We start from the raw sequence: 11,845 nt of genomic DNA, 5'->3' as shown, positions 1-11,845 counted from the left end.
ATTGACATCATTTTGCCATTCCGTCAATGGTTTCAGCTGTCTGTTTCCACATGTGAGTACCAGACTTTACAGTTTGCTGGACATCAACCAGAAGTTATCTGAGATTTTGAACAGAGGTGCTGGCTGTGCATTGAGATTTTGATTATGCCCATTGTGTTCTAGAAGTCTTGCTTGCTTGATATGTATGATGCTAAGGAAAAATACATGATTGGCTATGTAAATAATTTAAAACTGATGCAACTAGCATATAAATAATAACTACATTCATTGCCTACACCGCATTCTTAAATTAAAAATGCTTTGGCACTATGCACTCTCTTCCTCTGCTCTCTTAATTCCTCCAACAGATTGTCTCCTATTCTCAGATGTTCAATATAACTAACCAGAGCCGTAACTATGACCAATGTGGCCCCCGCCATAGGTGCCAATAAAGGCGCAAACGAGAAGGTTTTGGAATAATATGTATTCGAAATTAATAACAAAAATTTTTTTATATTTATATCTATATCTATACTAATATTATAAAGAGGTAATGTTTGTAAGTATGTATGTAAGTTTATATGCAGCAGGTAATCTCCAAAACTACTCATCCGATTTCAAAAATTTTTTCACCAATATCTAGAATGGAACTTCAGGGTAAACATAGGCTGTATATTATTCCGTTAAACATGGGAGATGGACAGTTCTTTATGGTAAGCCTTACGGGGAAGGCTTACCATAAAGAACTCTGCTTCTATTTATACTATTTTAGATGCAGTTTTTTGCGTTTTTGATTGCGTTTTAATAGGGTATGTCAACAGAATGTACACTAAGAAGGGATTTTTCAATATTACCCCCGTGAGGGAGAGAGACAGGATTAAGGCTTACTATGAAGAACTTGGCTTCTATTATACTATTTTAGATGCGGGTTTTTGTGTTTTTGATTACGTTTTAATAGGGTATGTCAAGAGAATATACACTAGGAAGAAATTTTTCGAAAAATTCCACCCACAGGGGAAGTGTTATACATTTATAATAGATACATTTTGAGCCACAAGGCGTGGCGGGGTCTGCTAGTAGTATTTAAATGTCATTAGATAATTTTTTATAATAGCATTTTTTTAGAATAAAATTATTTTTTTTCAATAATACCATTTTTATTCTTGGCCACAGGCATCCAAAATCTTAGTTACGGCTCTGTAACTAACACAATCTATTAGCAGTAACTATGGTTGGCAATCTTGTGGTTTTAAATAGAACTGTCTGGTGTCTAATTCTGAAACCAAACCAAGCGGGTAGAAGAAGGCTTGGATAGCAGAGGGCATTGAAAATTAATAAATCAGACATAATAAGTTAATTGACTATGAATAAGATGTGATTGAAACATATTCCTTAAAACAAATATATATATATTTTTAAAAATTTATTAGTACTGTAATAGAACATTTTCAGTTTGATTAAACACTTCAGACTGAAAATGCATACAAAAAGCTAGCAGTTGCTAATGGAATGAAATGTGTCACTAATGATTATCCTGAATTATCATTAATAAAGTTAACATTTCTTTCAAAAATCATTCATTTTTCAATATTAATTTAATATTTTTAAATTTAAACAGTAATAAGGATTTTCCAATGAAATGATTATTTGGCAATTATTCCAATTATTGGAAAATCAGAGCAATTGTCACTTGATTAATCAGTAAAAAAGACAATTAGTACGATTAACAATTAGCAGAAGACTAATTGATACATCTCTAATAAGGACAGGAACATGCCTATGCAGAAATCTGCCACTGACATTACAAAATAAAGACACTGAAAAAGGAAAATAAAGAACAAATTGCATCCTACCTCATTTCAACAAAGGACAAGGACAATTTAGCTAAAGTAAAAGGCATATGACAACCTTAATTAGGCCTAATAATGGTTTATTTATGACAAATTAGCATATCTATCACAAAACTATTTATTTTATTTATTTATTTCAATTACAATAAGAAAAATCTTGCAACAATAATTTCCTCCCCCTAATTAACAATAAAACACCCAATACAATACATAAAATACAACAAACAAAATACAATAAGTAAAAATATAAAATTGTTTAAAGAATATTAAAAATTATATACTATTAGGGTCATTCCAGCATAAACTGGTAAACTATTTCCCTAAATGGCAAATCATAGAAAAACCGGTGCTACCAATAAACAATTAACTGTCATTCACCACATTTTTGCTATCATTACCTCAACACCTAATCGAAAAGTAATTGCAGTTTATTTTTACACTTGCCAGCTTATATTAGAAAGGCTATAACAGTACTTAACATACAAACAAAATTAACATAACATTTTAATTATTGGTAATTATTTAAAGCTATACATCACACATTTTTTTCTTAATTTCATTTAATTCCGAAGAAATAAACACGGTATAAGGAATATATCCAAAGTAGTACGTCGGAAACAAAAGCCGTTGAAGAACTTTTGGTTTTACGTAATTTTTTAAACGTCTACAAGGTGCAAAACCCATAACTTGCTGGAAAACTGCTAAAAAAAATTAAACACTCAGAACTAAAATAAAATTTTAAAAAACCCAAAACTAAAGCCAAGAATTTTTTAACAAATGCATGCCCAGCAAAAAACCGAAGCCTCAAAGGAACGGAGCGACACTTAAACTTTTTCCCATAACGGCAACATCAAAATTACTAAAGAAAGGTTTTCACTGTAAAATAAATATTTTAAAGTTAGACAGAAATTACCTTTAGGTCATTTCTACCAGCGTATATAAACAAATGGCCTAAAAGTACCCGAAAAACTTCTTCCGAAAGTCGTCGACTGGAATTTTTCACACAAAATAATAATAATTCGAACGTGTTTTATTATTATTAACCAAACACATTACGTTTACTAAATAAAATAAAATTATAAACCCACAATTCTTTCATGAATTACCCATTAGCAATGGCACGTTGTAGTTTGTTAATTTGAATTAAGGGGCCCCACGTACAGGTACATTGTAGACATTTCTTTGGAGGAGATATTTCCTTAAAGATTGGTTTGGAGTACCAAAACAACTGTTTTTACCCATAAATTAAGGCCCCAATGCCTATTATTATTATTATTGTCACGCTGCATTGAATACAATACAGCGTGAGAATAATCATTCCACATCCGTTGCATCCGACCATCACACCAACGTACTTAATTAACATTCTTCGACGTAGAATATGGGCAGAAGAGACGTAAGAGACGACTTAACCGTTAAAAAATAATGTTAATAATTATTATATATAAGACTTTAATGTACCTGGTTGAACTCCTGTTCCAAATCGTCCGCATATAAATCAATATCAACTCCGTCCGCCATTTTACAAAGGACGAAATTCTTGCTGGTTCTCCTCGTAATCGGACCGCAACTTTGAATATAATTACTAGAACGATACATTAATAAATCTACTATAATCGTCTAATTTGATCTAAACTTGGCGTATAATCGCCTTTATTCTCTTTCAGTCAAAACACTTACTTTGTTTAGGCAGACGAGGCCCCGACAATCAATTGCCCGCTTACGTTTCTTCTTAAGTGTTGCCAGATCAGCTGGCTATAAAAAATAAATAAATAAAAATAATAATAATAATACTATGGCGGCACTGTCGATATTTTCGTAATTTTATAACGTTGTATTTTCGGAATATCATTTTACTGAAGATCGAATTGATGACATTTGTTATTATTACAAGGGACTTCCTTTTGTCTTGTAAAAGCATTTATTTCTTTGTTTATGAAAAATGATAAAGGCCGGATTGCAATTTACTGCTGTGGGGGATCCGGGATCGAATCCAGATGAGTCGAAGAATCTCCAGGAATTTTTCGGGATGGTCCGTCCGGATATCTCGGCCACCTTCCATCACCACCCGGCCGCTTCATTGTAGGCCTGCTAAAAGAGACCCTTTTAGTGCCCAAAGGGCGAAAAGAGTTTAAAAAAAAAAATTATAAATGATTCGTCAACGTTTGTTTTTTCGAGCGCCGCTATCTTGTAAGCGGCGCTCGACGTTCGATGTTCACGTTTCAGAGATGAAAACTTCGGCCGCAACCTCGCTATTGTCTGATTGCTGAAAAAACGTTGACGGATTATTTCAAATATATGGGTGTATTATATTTTTGTGTATGAGTCTATTCTCTTATTTATCTCCTTTTCTTTTTTTTTAGGTTTTTCCCGTGTTTGTATGGGGGTCAGCATTCACATATTTAAACTGATTTCTCCACTTCTCTCTAAAGCCTGGTACTCACATGCGGAAATGGTTGCCGTTCCGTGTCGCGTGTACTCACATGCGGAAATTACCCTATAATTGAAACGCGCCATCTGCCACCCGTAAATATAAACAAGCTACTACAGTAGGTAGGCCACGTGCAGAGTAGACAGATTACCTGGTCTTTCGACTAACAGTTCAAACTTAGCTAGAGACAGTATTTGCCGCTAGTTGGCGCCTCGGTTGGCAGAAGAGCTTTTGTTCTTTCTTTGGATATACTGGTGAAGTCAGTGATTTCGATCTGTAATAGTTGTTGTTTTTTTACGCTAAATAAAAATGCCAGCGTGTTTTGTGCAATGATGCAAAGCAGGATATAAGTCATTAAACGAGAAGAGACATTTCTTCCGTGTTCCTAGCGATAAGATTGAGGCCTGAATGCGATGCATTCCACGAGACAACAAGTAAATGTTACGTTTGTGACGTACATTTTACAAGTAAATTTATTTTAAAAAACCTACTCCCATGTTATAAATGGAGAGAAAGTAGAAATTCCACGAGATCGCAAGGCCTTAACGTCAGATGCATATCTATCAAAGTGGCCAAGAGGTTCCGTTCGCTGAACACTGGGCGTTCGGTGGTGGGTTCGCGCGGACTTGCCACGTGGAGTTACGCCTGTAACACCTGAATAGGGGCAAGTTACCCTTAAAAAGACCCCAGAAAGCATTCCCCTAGGCAGGTCGCTCAAGTGTTGTGTTACCGTAATTTTACAAAACAAACATATCTATATCATGTCGAAACTGTCCTAAGTACATTAGTAAGTCTGTACCTCCAAAAAGATCAACGCAATGTCTTATAACAAATGAAGAACCATCTAGGAAGAGCTCAGGAAAACATAATACCAAAGATAATATATGTTTGCTATTTAATCTTAAAGGAAGGTGGGACGACAGATAGAAAAGCTTTATTATTGTATCCTATAGCACCAAACAACAACATTAAATTTTCATCACATTGAAGAGCAGGCTATATGAAATAATTGCACTTGTAGCCATTAACTATAATGTCTTTTTATTAGGATGTAAACAATTTGTAATTATATACATAATCACGGTTTTGTTGAGCAGTAAATATCAAAAATCTTAACTATCTCTCTGTGGTCCACCTTTCCTAATAAATACTTTAAGATTGATAAAGAAATATTATACAATTCATTTAAAACGCCTTTATTTAGCTAGGAAGATTATATAAGTTACATATAAATTTTAAGAAATGAAAAAGTTGTGTAAATTTCCGCGATCATGGGCTCATAGCCAGCTGTACAAGAGGTATAAAGGATTTTGTGGTGGTAATGTACAGATAAGAAAAACATTTTGCGACATGGGCAGTATGTGCCAAGGTATATAGACATATAATGATAGCCGTGAACCTGGGTGTGATGCAAGCAGAAAGTGAGCAAAGATACAATGGCTGGGGTCGCGTGACATGGGCTCGTGGTGACTGCTTAGCGTCGCGACAGATAGTTGTTGTAAATTTCGCGAGAGTGATGGATAACGTGACTTACCACGAGCTTGAACATAAGTGATAAGTGTGATCTGATGATTCCAAGGTGTTGAGTGACCGATTCCTGGTCGAATCCTTCTAACGAGCCAATAACAAATGCGTTTAAATAGATATCGTACCCCAGTCTCTTGTAGTAAAGTGCAAGATCACGATATTTTTCGATTTTGTTGTGACGTGCAGTTTCAAATGCATCTGGGTCGCTCTCGAATGGTATGATAATGTCCACGATCGTAGCCGTTTTAACGCTGTCGTTGATAAGGACCAAGTCTGGTCGGCAAGAGTTTTTGAAGCCAGGGATTGTCTGATTTCTGTATAGAATACATCCGTTGCAGTTGGTGGCATTTATCAATCTCTGTAGAACACTGTTGTGTCGTCGTATAATCTGGACCATGTTTGGGCGGCAATGGTTCTCAACATGCGCCAGTGTCTCTCTGGGGTGTTGGCATCGACGGCACTTTTCGGCGGTGTTCCCAAATCTCATGTGTTCACGAGGCAGGGCCGTGCCGTGCTATGATGCAGAGATGCGGCCGCATCAGGCGGCACCGTAATGGGGAGTCATAAGCATCATTTAAGGTGTGGCATAAGCGGCATTTCGAAGACTTGCATCATACTGAGAAAATCTACTACACGGCTCTGTTTTAAGAAGTTATAATTTTGACGATTACAGTAGTTTTCCATCCCGCGATGATTTTCTATAATATTTAAAACATGACTTATTCGTTTTAAGCTTTATAAACTTAAAAGAGAAAAGTATAGTTTGTTTTGCATATAATGTTTTTACGTTGTCAACTTTTTCTTTTCGATAACAATAGGAGATTGATTCATAGTACTTTAATTTAAAAATGGCTCTCACTAGATGATTTTGTTGTATTTGTAATCGGTTGGCGATATAATCGGATGTAATTTCCTTATAATTATGCCATATTAAATTTTTGGTTCTATACAGGTGTGATATAGTCGTATTATCGAATTTATATTCAGAAAGTCCTGTATTTTCCTAATTATGCCAGTAAACTTAGCGACAGTCTTAGTTAAATTTTCGATGTATTTATCAAATCTGAGTTTATCGTCTATCAAAACACCGAGATATTTTATGCAGTTACTTCTTTCTATCTTCTTTTCATTTATTTCAATTTGAAGTTGATCCATATCAACAATTTTATTTTCATTTACAAATCAGAGATACAGTCGACCCCCTATAAGATCATAGATACGTTCCATTCTTTAGGAATCTGATTTCTTACGAGTCCTTCCAATCACAGCCCGACACGTGTGAAGTTTACGGACTACGGCTGATTGAAAGGTTTTCTTCCATAAAATTAATCGATTCTACACTAATCCGACTCAACATTTCCAAAATATGTATATATTTTTTAGAAATAATCCGTATAAACTACGCTATAAACAAAAAATTGTAGGATTACTTACCGAGTGTGCACCATTCGACAACCCCATTGCGAAAGCTTGTTTTCGTCGCTAAGCAGCACACCAAACCACGGCCGATTTCTGATAACTTATTTTTCTGCTAAAACTTCGTTGAACTTCGGAGACATCATTAATATAAATAATTTTTATCGCCGTTGAATAAGAAATGTTTCTTTCACAAGAAATGTATAAAATTACAGTANATTTCATGAACTGTGGAGACATCATTAATATAACTAATTTTTATGGCCGTTGAATAAGAAATGTATAAAATTACAGTACTGTATTAGACTTACGGTACCTAATCTACATACTGTACAGACGATAGTTAGCGTAAAAATCTCCGTAGCGTGGCGCCACGCTAGACGGCGGAAATTATATATTTAATTATAATAAAGTTACAATAAGTTAATATATAATTGTATATACAGTACCTAATTTATATATAATTTATATAATACTGTCCAGACGATAAAAATCTCTCCGTAGCGTGGCGCTACGGACGGCGGTAAAGTAGTTCGGCGGCCTATGACGTTTTACGTAATTATAGGAGATTTTTACCTTTTTTTACGGATACCGTCACAATTTTTTCGCAGTTTATAGGAATCGTAATTATAGGGACCGTAATTATAGGGGGTCGACTGTATTTTGTTTTATTTACGTTCAGTTTTAACATATTTGAGCTCAGGTAGTCAGTTAATTTACAAAGGACGTTATTTAAGGATGATTATTAAAACGAAGAACCCAGAAACTTATAGATTTCCTTAGCGAAAGTTCGGTAAAAATAACCGAAATCGTTAATTAAATTGAAGCGAATAATCCAGACAGGACCTTCATCACAAAAACTTAAGTAAAATTTGTTTATTTTTGGTCGCGTATTCTCCTTCTCCTTTTCCTATTTACTGTGTTAAAATGATTTCGTTTAACGCTGTTTCATTTAGCGCTTTGTCGTCTAGGAACGCATCGTAAGCACTAAACAAGGTCTTACTGTATATAGCTTATAAAAACGAACGGTTGAATTATATTCATTATACATCACTTAATATAAAACTAACAAACATTCTATTTTAGATATATATTTTAATAATTCAGAACTAGGATGAATTGAAATTCACCATCACGATTAAACCAAAGGAATTAACACCACTTAGACAAAATTTAAAGCGATTTTTTATACCATAGGTAGATACGTAATTCTCCTAACTTTAATTACTTTTGTAATTTCTGTTTTTATTGGCATGTTTTCATTTCTTATTATCAATTGAAAAAAACAAGCAGCTCTTCGCTTGCCATTGGTCATTTGCAGACGAACGACAACCCAGAACTCACCACGTGGAGGTGGCTGCTTCAGAGTTCCACCAAGAGTTGGAATGAATGAATGCAACTTTATAAGCGACTGACATCACTTGTCGAGTTTCATTCGTCCTAACTCACACAATGAAAATATTTATAATTTCGTCTGAATACATGAAATTCAACTATTCGAAACTCATCGTATCGTTACTATCTAAACTAATGGATACGATATTACAACAACTATTAATAATGAAAGAAAGGAAGCCACTAAGATCCCAGGTCATAATAAAAATCACGTTAGGGCCACAAAATTTACTTCAAACTCATATCGAACCTCAATTAACAAAAACAAAAATTCTCGCCCTGCGCGAAATTTAATAAAACGGGACACAAAAAGCCTTCTCCGCCTTTCCTCGGCATCATCTCACTTCACCTGAGCGGACCTTAAAGATGCGGGACACAGAGAGTGTTCTTCTCCTTTCGTCGACGTCTTCGCTTGAGCGGACCTTAATTAAATGCGGGACACTCGGAGGACTATCCATCTCTCGTCGGCCTCTTTACTCGAGCGGGCCTTAAAGAAACGTGACACAGAGACCCCTCTTCGCCCCGTCAGCATCTCCCGTCTTCACCCGAGTAAGCCTTAAAGATTCGGGACACAGAGAGTGTTCTTCGCCTTTCGTAGACGTCTTCTGTCCTTACAATGGTCACTTACAATAGAAAAAACGAACAATACATTGTAACAATTCGTTANCAATGGTTACCTACAATAGAAAAAACGAACAATGCATTGTAACAATTCATTAGGTATTGTTAGAATATATTTTGAACAACGCGTGACGTATTACTATCACGTCATGTTACGTAAATATATTAATCGGTTTGAAATATTTCAGAAAAGATTATTTTATTAAAATAATATTTATTAGAAACAGGATTATTTTAACTTTTTAAAGATAATGCTTTTTTCTAATAAATAAAATTATAAAAGTGAAATTTACAGGGCACAAACTTATATATATATAAACAAACGGTTGAAATATATTCTTTATACATCACTCACTTAATATAAAACTATCCAACATCCCACTATAGACATATATTATATTAGCTTTATCACAACACACCTTTCTTGTTGCCGACATAGTTTTATTGAAAACTAACGTTTTCGACTTACTCTATAGGCTTCCTCAGGCTTAATCCTCAGAGAATTAGAACATTAGCGTTCCATTAAATAGAATACATATGTTCAAATTTTTCCCCTCTGTTGTTTGGTGTTTCATTTATGTTGTATTTTTTCTGGCACTTGAAAAAGGCCAACAGGCCATAGTGTCTTTCGGGATTAAAGATTAAAGAGAATCACTATTTTCCAGTTCTACATGAATTCCTTGTGCTGTCAGTTTTTGATGGTCGTCGTTGGCAAGGCTCTCGCCACAAACCTGCAGTAATAATTCCTTAATATCCTGCTCATTTACATCTCCTAGTCTTGCTGTATTGATTAGGTTGACAATTTGGTCAACGATAGACTCTTCTCGTGAGAACCCTTGGACACCTCCAGCTATAACTTCTTCCACACTTCGTTCATGCATTTGTCAGTTAATTCTTGCCAAGCGATGTCGATATTGCCTAAGGTAACCATAATTTTATATTTTTTCCAAAATTACATCAAACAAACATAGATCCGTTCACAAGCGAGGCACTTAATAAGAGTGACGCTATATCGAGATGCACTAAACATGTTGGGTCCCGTCTCTCACCAACCGGCTGGCCCTGAAGTGAGTCTGATCAAACTCAACAGCAAGTTCTCTTAATGATCAAACATGACGTGCTTATATTATTATATTAGTGCTACAAATCTGTTCATTTATAATTATATATAAAGTGTGCCATGATAGTTTTCTGTTAAGTATCCAAGAAAATTAAATTGTGAAATGTAATAAATATAATGCACAACTGTTTTAGCGTATTGCGAGTTATTTCTAGATTTTGGATTCGTCCAATATTTTTTAAGTTCTGCCGGATGACCGAGGGTCAAGATGGCAACCTCTACTGATCTAATTGCCAGTTGACTTTCCGCTCTCACTAAATAAAGTGTCTTCGCGCTAAATAAAATAAGTAACTCCTCTTTTAGTCCTGATGCATAATTCTATTTTACAGTCGGTTTTGACGTCAGTGAATCACGTGACGGAACGATCTCAGTTTAAGAAACTCTTTGTAGATAATGGACTGCATCATCTGCTTAAAACTGTATCTCAGTTGTTACCATTGACTTTTTCAAGAAGAATGTTATTTATTTCTTCTGCTTATATATATATTTCTAGATGAAATTATGACCTGCTAATTAACTAATTATAATTTAATGTCAGTTCTTGAAATATAATAGTAAACTTTAATAATAGACTTTTCTTATAGATAATGCATTGACAGAAAGTACTAATTCATGTGTCGCCATCTAGTGAAAAGAGAGATAAATAGANGGGATCATAAAGATGTTACAGCTAAAATTTGGAAACGATTGGTTCAGTAGTTTTCACGGTCAGTAGTCACAAAGGAAAAATACGTTGTCTCTATATAGTAATAAGTATAGAATATAAATATACATTCAGTATATCTTTGATATTTTTATACAAAATATTCTTCAATTGTATAAATATACTTTTAAAGAAAATTATAATTAAATACAGTATAGCTTTGTAAAGAAACTACATAAAAATAACATAAAATATTCTTTACTTTTTAGATCTTAAAACAATACACTTAGTCAAATAGATCCATACCAGTTGCTAATGGATGGAATTGGAGACAGTTCTGGTAGGTGTGCAGAGCGTGCATGCACGCTGGCTGCCAAATCCCGAGGGTGCCGATACCGGTCAATGTTAAATGCCTCTTTTGTCTCATCACTAGTATACCTCAATGGACGCGACAGGGTCGTTGTAAATTTTAAACGTTTCTCGCCATAGCTGTAAAAATCTAAATACGTTAAACTTAATAGATTGTCCGTCGTTTGTTTTATAACTAATTCGTTTTAGGACCAGGTGTCCACGGAAATTTCCAAAATTTATTTTTCAGTCACGCTCGTTGAACTGGAAAAATTTTCTGTCTTTATTACGTCTAATATTACGAAGAAATCAGTCTCCACTTAGAGATTGGTTCGGTTAAGGAAAATAAATTCTAGAGCTTTTTCTTATATATTTCTTTATATATTCTTTTTCTTATACAATACATCGCTTCCATTCCGCCACTGATATTCGAATATACAATAGCGGTCTTATATGTTTTTTTCACATATAGTATAGATATTTCTAATAAGATACATAATGCGGTTATAATAAAA

Source organism: Centruroides sculpturatus, unplaced genomic scaffold, assembly GCF_000671375.1.
Source record: "Centruroides sculpturatus isolate CEXI.00-Female unplaced genomic scaffold, Cexi_2.0 scaffold1659, whole genome shotgun sequence".
Classification (NCBI taxonomy): Eukaryota; Metazoa; Arthropoda; class Arachnida; order Scorpiones; family Buthidae; genus Centruroides; species Centruroides sculpturatus.
This window is presented reverse-complemented; position numbering follows the sequence as displayed.